We start from the raw sequence: 9,665 nt of genomic DNA on the forward strand, positions 1-9,665 counted from the left end.
CCTTTGGTAAATATTATGAAAAAACGGTCAAATATTATCAATGTGAGATATTTGCTCATTCGAATATTTTGATTTTCAGCGTCCTTATATCTCTTCTAATCATTATTTAATCGAAATCAAGGATCGATCTTGCGTTTCGGTAACTATTGGTATTATGACACACAACAACTTGTAAGTCGCAAATGTATAGAGAAATTCGTTTTGTCGAATGCAGATTGCGTGCCATTCGACGTAACATGCAAAATTTTTCAGAAAACTAAATCGGTTCTCTTCGGTGAAAGTAAAATAGAAAGTAATTCGATTAAATTAAGTTTATATCGAAGCTTAAAGTTTATATCGAAAATCGATTTGTCACATCATTTATATAATTAGTATTATTATTTTCCATTACTATTTTTTATTCTATTTAATGTTCTTCAGTATTCAATATTTTTTTTTAACCATCTGTAAGATTAAGAAAAGATTAACTGTAATCATAATTGCAACAATAAATGTAAGAATGATATTTTTTCGCGCCAATTTGCCATTGGTACACGTCCACGTGTACATGACGTTCCCGCGTTCGATCTGTTTTTCTGTCGATGTGCAAAACGATATGACGTACATACTACGAAATTGGATTTCCAACCGCGCAGACGTCTATTTCTAACCAATATTCGAACTATTAATAAATCTCTTCGTAATATTATAACGTATAAGAATAAATGAAAAATTACATTATAATTTACTTTCAATCAATCTCTCGTAGGAAGTTCGGTCAATAATTAAAATCAAATGGACAATTAACAAAAGTAAAAAATGTATCTAAAGAAAGACTGGCTTGATGCATTTTCAAACTGTCTTGCAGCAGGCAAGAACCGAGCCATACCACCACTACTACCAACTTCATCGTTCATTTGTAAGCGTGCACACGCACACGGTGGTAGGGATAGGGGGGTGCAGACACGCTCGTAGCTCTCTCGCAAACACTGGTCGACTGGCGGCAGGGATATCAGATCGATACTCGGCGAAAAGCGCGGGTAGGAGAGGAGAGCACACAGCTATACGTATCTCTACGGTTGGTCCATCGCAAGATCCAGACTATGGGCTCTCTCTCTATGCACTCGGATACGCCCCTCCATTTTAATACCAACCAAATTCACTCTGTGATTAATCTTGATATTATTTAGAATTGTCGACAAACATTCGCGAAAAACACCCAATATTTGTTTATTTTCTCTTTAATTTTTTTTATTTTAATTTAAGTAATATGTAGTTTTTAATAAATAGAGAAAAAATTTCGATTGGTTAGAGAAAATAAAAAAAAAAAAAGCAATTAAATTTTTTTTAATTGTTGACTCAACATTTATATTATTACCGATCTTCTTATGGAAGATAAATTGTTATAATTATATAATAAAATATAATCAATGCAAAAAGTTAAAAAAAAAGTGGAATAATTTAAATATCTTGAACATAAGTATTAATATTAACCAAACGATGATTTAGTTGTTTAGAAGATGATATCTTTTTTGCAGATAGATAAGGAAAGCGAAGATTATGTTGCGCAGAAGGAAGCAGTTCATCTTCTCGTCTCGGTGTAAAGTTTTTCGCGTTACTCTCTTTTTACTAGTCTGATTGACCTCGTTGGTTAGTCTCTAGAGCCAAGAGGAAAAAGAAGCCAGCTGTGCTCTCGTTTCTTCTAACTTTATAGCGCGAAAATTGTATCAGGAAACACGTGGTCAGTTCGGTATACATCTTCGATATATCTTCGTTCTTTAAAACACTTTCATGTTGTTTCACTCGATATCAAGCATGCATTTGCGTGTATTTATTTCACAGCCTTGAAAATGATGTCACCGGAAACCAATGTTCTTCGTTGCCTCGCGCTATTTGTAATAGTTTATTCATATAATTTGTTTAACGTATATCAAATATTTTCGTATGAATTATTTTGTAATTTCTTTTCACATTTTTCTCTTTTTATATATAATCTTTTTATAATAAAATATTTTTATATAATAATCTTTAAACTATATCCTATGAATATTCACATTTATTATTTTTCAATAAGTTTCGTTTAATGATTCATATTTAAAATCCACATATTTATAATTTTCATAATATTGAATTCGAATTAAATGAATCTCTGAGTAATAAGAAAATTGTTTATGATAATTTTCACATAAGAATTCCAAATACTTTTGTTCATTTCTTCAAGTAATATTCTCGTCACGTTGTTCGTCGACAATCACGAAACGAAATCCCATTGCTCGAGGAAATAGAAAAATTTCAACGGTAATTTCGGAGATTAAAAATTTCGATACCTAACTTAGAGGTATTTTTGTAAGCACCTGGTAAGCTAGACCCAAACGATCTCTCATTATATTTTTTCCACTATGTATCCTTTCATTATAAAATATGCCAAAATAATCGAGCCAAAAATGTATATATTTCAACTGTATGACCGAAAACATTATTGAAACTATGCATAATACTTGTTCACGTATTAGTAGCAGTGTTCCCACTTTATATAGCCTTGTTTAAATTTTTTATATCTTATATAATAGAATAGAGAGCTCGAAGAAAAGAGCATCACTTTCTCAAACGTTTTATTAAGCGTCTTAGTAATCGATTAATTTGAAGATCATTAGAAAGAAATACTTATGGATTATTTAATTGATGACCTTTAGTCGATACCTTATTTTTTAAAATTATCTAAAGATCATCGGTATAAGCATACGAATTAAAAACTCTTTTCCTTGAAAAGATTCTCGCGTTGATTGATGGAAAGATCATAAAAAAAAAAAAAGGCGAAATTACTTGGTTGAAACAATGCGATTCGTTGATGAATCCTTTCCCCATTCCAACGTCGATATTTGCTTATTGGTCAAAGAATATTATTAACTTGCTAGCCATTCCATATTATTTTGATGTCGCAATAAAATCTCTCATACAAATGTTGCTCCATAAACATTTCGAAGCTTCGGATAGTAATAGCTGAGCTCGAAGCATTTTTAAATCATTTTTCTATCCTTTTAAACACATGTTTCGAAACTTATTCGAATAATAATTCCATCAGGGTCATCGTTGCACAGACGCATATGAGAAGGGGAGAGAAATTGCGTGACCTATTTGCATACAACGGCGGAGAGGAGAGAAAAAAATGTAACGTCGTCGAGACTCGGGGAGTCCAGGTCATGAACATTATCGGCGGAAGTGTGGCCCGTTGAGGAAGTAGCCGGTAAGCACCGCGGCCATGGGAAAAGATCCGACCCGTGAGATGTCTTGCGTTTTCACGGCCGTGAAACTGACGTTCGACGTGTACAAGCTTTACACACTTGTATTCCTTCCAATACACAACGTTAAAAGGTCGAGGTTTCGTTTTTTTGTGGAATATTTAGTCAAGTATCAATTTTCCCCATTCACTGCTGTTTTCTATTAGAAAAGAAAAATTCTTTTGCTTACTATACACATAATATCAAATTTCTTTCCCTCAAAGTGATTTTAAGTTCATCGATAAGAAGATTACAGATCGCATTACGGGTGAGGAGATGTAGAGGAAAAAATTAATAAAGAATAATAGAGAGAAAGGATGGGGTATCGAAGCATGAGAAAGCCCGAGGAATTGAACCAGTGCTAAAAATTCGTAGCTACCTGCCAGGAAAGACTTCCGCCGTCCGACACGCTTCGACTCTTTTCTTACCTGTCTGTAATGGTAGTTTCGAGAACAAAGGGATAGCCAGCCTTTACACCTGTACCTCTGCAAATACCACAAAAATCAGCTCGCGAATTTTTTAATCCTTTTTGCCGAATTGTATTCCTTCGTCCAAAGAAAATACATTTGCTTTCGAGAACACGCTGATTTAGAATTCTTATTAATCTGTTTTAACGTTCAAAGATCGTAATTTTTCTCGGTATTCGGTTTGAAAAATTGTTTGGGAAAGGCACATGTTCCAAAATTTCATATCAATAATTCAAAAACACTTTGAGACTTTCTTCGTTTCACTAACATTCTGGTATATTCTTTTTTCTCGATCTTTACTACTTTGTCTTGTAATTTATGCATATATATATTTTATATATTTTATATATATATATATTTTTTTATCATAAATTAATAATTTTTCTTTGATCATTTTCATCATTGAGAACAAAGTTTAAAGATTGATAAAGATTAGGATGGAAAAGTTGAAGGTCGAATTTTCGCTAACAGCAAGGGGAGAAAGCTCGATGAGAAGGGCGCGAGAGCGTGCAAGAAAATACAGCTGCAGAGTTCGACGACACGTAATGAAATTGACTGTTCTCGGCAGCTGGCTGCCGTTGTGAAGTAATACCAGGCAAGAATAAAAACATGCCGAACTGTATTTGGCATTGTAAATTTATAGATGATGTTAATACACGTCTTTTCGTTCGAACAAACTTATTGACAGAGAGAGAAACGATATCTTTGAAATATTCTACCATTAGTAGAATAGACAAAATACGAATTGAAGTAATAATAATATAAAAGATACGATTAATAAAATTTGTGATACATATAAAATATAATGAAAGAATATTAAAAAAGGAATGGACGAAGAAGATTAGAATAGTAAAATGATTTGTGCACTATAGATTATTTGATTTTATATCGCGAATCGTTGCATTGTAAAGCCGTATATTTCATAAATTAATAATCACGCTATCCTCGCATTGACCGATCGTAAAACTTGCCCGCAAATATATATAATCTATCGAAAAACATACAGTTTGTCTTAGTTTAAATTTATTTATAATTTGATGTTACGTAAAATGTTACAAAAAATTTGTAAAAAAATTATTAATTGAAATTTTGAAAATTCTGTGTGTGCAATATAATTAATATATTATATTATATATATATTATCGGTTTGTCACATCAGACTGAAAACTCGTACATCGTTGTTATCGAACTGGTCGACAAAAGTTCATTTATTAGACGAACACGATTCACATTCGACTCACTTCATAAGCCCTCTTCTGCACGATTCAAACCGGTTCTCGAGAAGCGATCACAAAGAATCCCGCCGTTTTACGTGCACGCAAGCCTACACCGTCAATTGGCCGACTTTGCCTCCTCTCAATATTTATAAAAATTATTTTCCGCTTTAATCCATTTTATTCGCGTTCGAAAAATTCGAAAAATATTTCGTTAAAGGGAATATCGTTGAATATTAAAAATCATTTTTCTCTGATACGATGCTCGAATATTATTAGAAAAATTTTCGCGCGTTATTTAAAATATTTTTTTAATATCTAATGCAATTTATTTGTTACATTTTATCGTGATGAAAACGTTTCGCGGAATATTTATGATATTCTTACGATTAAGCCGCGTAGTTATGGCCGCTTTCTGCGATAAGAAATATGTATCTCGTCGACGGCACGTTTACATCTTAAGGTCAATATTTGCCCAACCAGTTTCTTATATCACTAACAGGAAACTGTTTTTGGAGAAATCCTTTTCGGAAAGATATCTTTCTCTCTTCTCCACCTGTATGGTTAGACATTGACTTCTTTTTACCGATACTGGTTTCAGTTCCAAAAGAAGTTCATCAAACTCGTTCTCGACTAGTCGAATTCAAACTAGTCGAATTCAAACAATACACTATACACCTTTTTTTTTTTTTTCTTCTATTTATTCTATAACTTATTTATGAGAGCCCGGTTTCTTATATTGGTGTTTTTTTGCAGATTACAGAGGAGTCGAATCAAGTATAAAACTAGGCTGACAACAAGCTTCGTAATTCATGAGTTTTCCAGAGGGAGAAATACCAGATCTTCCCCTCGGATCATCTTCCTGCTGCCCCCACTCCCTTCGGTTTATCAATTGCATCGTCTTGCCACAGACATTTCGTCAGGTGTGTTCCAAGCAACACACAGCTGCGCCTGTATACACGCACACACAGTTACGAAAGCCTGGTGAAAGGGAAATCTCGTCGATTGTTGTAACGCGGAGGAGTTATCGTGCTCGAGTTGAGTTTTATAGCGTTGTTACGTCGTTCCAACGTCGCTGCCGCTCTTTTAACCCTTTAACCACCAACGCTGCACATTTACACCCTATCTACGGGACTATTATCTTCCTTCTAAACGTGCAAATATATGCACCCTATATGCACACTTTAATTAATGAAGATTACATGGAAAATTTTGTTTTCTTTTTTTTTTTTTTTTTTTCCAACATTTGTAGTTCAATAGTTGCTTTGATTCCAGATTAATTTATTATGATCAAAGAAAGATGGATAATTTTCTTAAGAGAAAATCTTGTTGATCTTGACTATTGGAAAATGGATACTTAGAAACATTTATTTTATTGCCAAGTAGACGATGCGTAATAGTCCTCATTACCTTTGCGGAAGGTTGGATCATAATCATTTTTAGAAAGTTTCCTCTTTCAAGTTACGTCCATGTTCATTTACGAAAGGATTGCAGGAAACGTTCAAAAACGAACGAAACTTAATAAAACTCGATTAATTTTAGAGAAGTTGGAAGATCTTCGTAAATCGGCTGAGATAGGTTAACTCTTCAAAGAAAAATCTTGTGGATCGTTTGACTAGAAAGAAATAGAGGTAGCTATATAGAGGGAGCCCTTTATGACCTGCGAAGGATTTCAGGTTGAATAGCTCCAGGGTCTTAGGATCGTCTATCGCTGGAGGACCCTTCTCGGAACTTGAGCTTTAAGAGGCAACGAGGGAGAAAGATTATCCTGTTGCACGAACAAGATACAATTTTCGAGGACCCTTCTTTTACCGCAAATGGCCACGCATAAAATTATAAATACGCTATTCTGCAGATTTAGTCTTAATCAATCTGCTATGGATTTTTTACATTTTTTTTGAAATTCCACTTTAGACATTCAGAAATAATTGTAAAATTATTCCTCATTCTTAATTTTATCTTCTAATTTTTTATCTTCTTTATCGGTATAACAGTAAATGTATAATGTCTAAAAGAATATATAGATTGTAAATTCAATCTAGCGAAAAGTTAAAAATGTTTCGAATGCAGAATGTCGGTAACATAAAAAATGTTATCGTGGCATCATTTGTTCCGCTATATATAATATGATAATTTATGCCCACGTTATATCTCTGCACACACTAGTATATTTATTTCTTAAAACATACGGTGATTAATCGTCGAATTCTTTCTGTTGTTCAACTGTTAGTGGAACGATTATTTGATACTTGATGTTATTATTACGCAAGCAAGCATTTTTTTTTTTTCAAGATTGTATTTCCACTTATATCTTTCTTTTTACCAGAGGCATCGGAAGAGCGGCCAAGATTATATTTATTAACGATTAAGACTCGAGATATTTACCCCATTAATTTAACCCATGCTCCATCCTTAATCAAATTTGTTTTTAGTTGTTTTTCCTTCTGTGAAACGTCATCGATTAATGATAAAATAATTTTAAAAATGAGAATTGAGATGAGTTATTTCAGAGAAATCGATTTTTTTACCCTTATGACCTCGATGCATAATAATCTTGGGTCCTTGACCGTTTTAATCTCGTCGATTTTGAAGTCTGTTATGTTACCTAAAATGTTCGATGCACTCGACATGTGGCGCCCATCGCGTCTGATTGCGTCAAACGTGTCTGCCTCGTTTTTCTTTCTGTCTCTTTCATGATTTCTCCTCTTTTCCCCCCTCCTCTTCCCAGGAATTTCCATTCAGAAATTAATTTATCTTTGACGCGTTAAAAAAAGGCAAACGATTTGAACATTATCATGTATAATGCGTATCTCCTCAATAAGATATCTTGTATAATTAAGTAAAATTAACATTTTTCATTTGCATATACAAAAGAATTCATTTTTTAACTATATTTTTACGCTAATTTGCAAGAAGAGTTTTGAATGGACGTTTCAAAGAGATATAAACGCTGTAATAAATCTGTTCGGTCAGAATTTTTAACTAAAATTTTTTCCTCGAAATAACTCTCATTCAGAGAGATTAACTTATCGTTTTATAAATGCTGCCGTTTGTTGCTCTCGACAGGTCGATGACCTATGTCTGACGTTGCTCATCTTCTTTTCCCATTTCCCAGCTCCATTTTCTCATCGACCAACTAGTCTAGCTTCAGAACCGCGAGATATGTGGAAATTTTGTTAGCAGTCCGCGAACATTTCAGCATAATATATTGCTTCGCGGCTGAAATTCTTTCACTGCAAAATTTCTTTAACGTTTTTTTTCTTCGGATTGATCTTTTTCTTTAAGTATTTTTCCATATTTATTTATTTGACATAGTATATATTGGAAATGCTTCAAATACGCAATATAAATTAATCCGATTCTTCAACAAGAAAATAATAATAAAAATGATAAAAATAACAATTCGTTTTTAGTTCAAGGAATTTCTCAAATATATCGTATACACAATTATATTTTAGATTTTATGGAATTCCAAACATTTCAATGTAAACGTTCATAATATGTTTATAAATGGATCGCAGTATTTACATCAACTTGTCATGCATCCGACTTCTCCACTTATGAGAAAGTAACATTCTTCATTTGTAATTTTTTCTTTCTGGATAAATATTTCGATTTTTGTATATTTATTCCAAAACGCGCGCAGAAATTATTAATAGGAATGTGGGTGTTGGTTTTAGAAGCTTCTTTAACCCGCGAGCCGCTGCGTATATAAGTATATATCGAGCAAAGTTCCATTACACTTCCACGTCTAAGAATATCGTTCAGTCACGTAGACTTGAATGTCTCGTGCGCGTAAAGGCCACTCTACGATGGGAGTTACATCGAGCAGGGTCAGTTCTCTGTTTGTTTTTCTTTTCATTTCTTTTCTTTTCATCACGGCCGATAATTCAACCGCCCAGTTCTTTCACTTTGTACAGAAAGCATTTTTGAAACGATTCATTTCGATTCAATTTCGATTCGACCAAAGACAATTTCTACGTAATTTTACTACGTTCAAATTTAATATTAATTTAATTTTTCCTGATTTAAAAGATCCTCCTTCAATTTCGCGGTACGATAACGATTTCATTATTTCACTCGCAAGAAATTGTACAATTCGTTAATATCGTTGATGATAATTTGGTTACTTTAGCAATAGTTTGAAGAATTTTGTATTTTACATATGAACTCGAGTTAAATACTTAGTTTGTTCGTTAGGCCACGTTCGAGCTTTGTTTCTTGAGCTCGTCGAGGCAACAGAGATTGAAAAGAAACGTGCAATAGAAGAGGATGAAAATTCTCGGTAAAGAAATATTAAATACACGGGAAGAAAAAAAGAAAATGAAGATATTGATAATAACAAAATTGTACAAACATTAATAATATATATATATTACACAGAAATCATAGTTTCATTAGAAAAATCAATTTAAAATTAAAGATGACATAACAAAAGTAAAAAAAAAAAAAAAAATGAATGAGAATAGATAATAATTGATCGGAGAAAGATTAGGTTTCTAATAAATAAAAAAACACGATGATGAAATGAAGGCGAGAACTGTGAACGAAGAAGGATCGAATACTACAACGAACCGAGTTCCTTCGAGTCTTGAACTAGATAGAGATAGAACGAGTTAATTGAGGAGGATAGAGAATTGAGAGAAAACAGAGAAAGAATGAACGAGAGAGAGAGAAAGAGAGAGAGAGAGAGAGAGAGAGAGAGAGAGAGAGAGAGAGAGAGAGAG

General features: G+C 33.1%; 1 protein-coding gene across 3 annotated transcripts in view; it reads left to right on the forward strand.

Annotated features, from left to right (window-relative positions):
• The window catches only part of LOC102674064 (myb-like protein D), a 16,409-nt gene that overhangs the window by 2,848 nt on the left and 3,896 nt on the right, over window positions 1–9,665 (forward strand). Inside the window, exon 2 of one of the 3 annotated variants that reach the window (XM_031515279.1) lies at window positions 3,062–3,223. The exons of the other annotated variants lie outside the window; for them this stretch is intronic. The gene's annotated coding sequence lies outside the window, so the exon portion shown is untranslated. The remainder of the gene's footprint in view (window positions 1–3,061; window positions 3,224–9,665) is intronic. 3 annotated transcript variants of the gene reach the window in all.

Source organism: Apis dorsata, unplaced genomic scaffold, assembly GCF_000469605.1.
Source record: "Apis dorsata unplaced genomic scaffold, Apis dorsata 1.3 scaffold_60, whole genome shotgun sequence".
NCBI classification, from domain to species: Eukaryota; Metazoa; Arthropoda; class Insecta; order Hymenoptera; family Apidae; genus Apis; species Apis dorsata.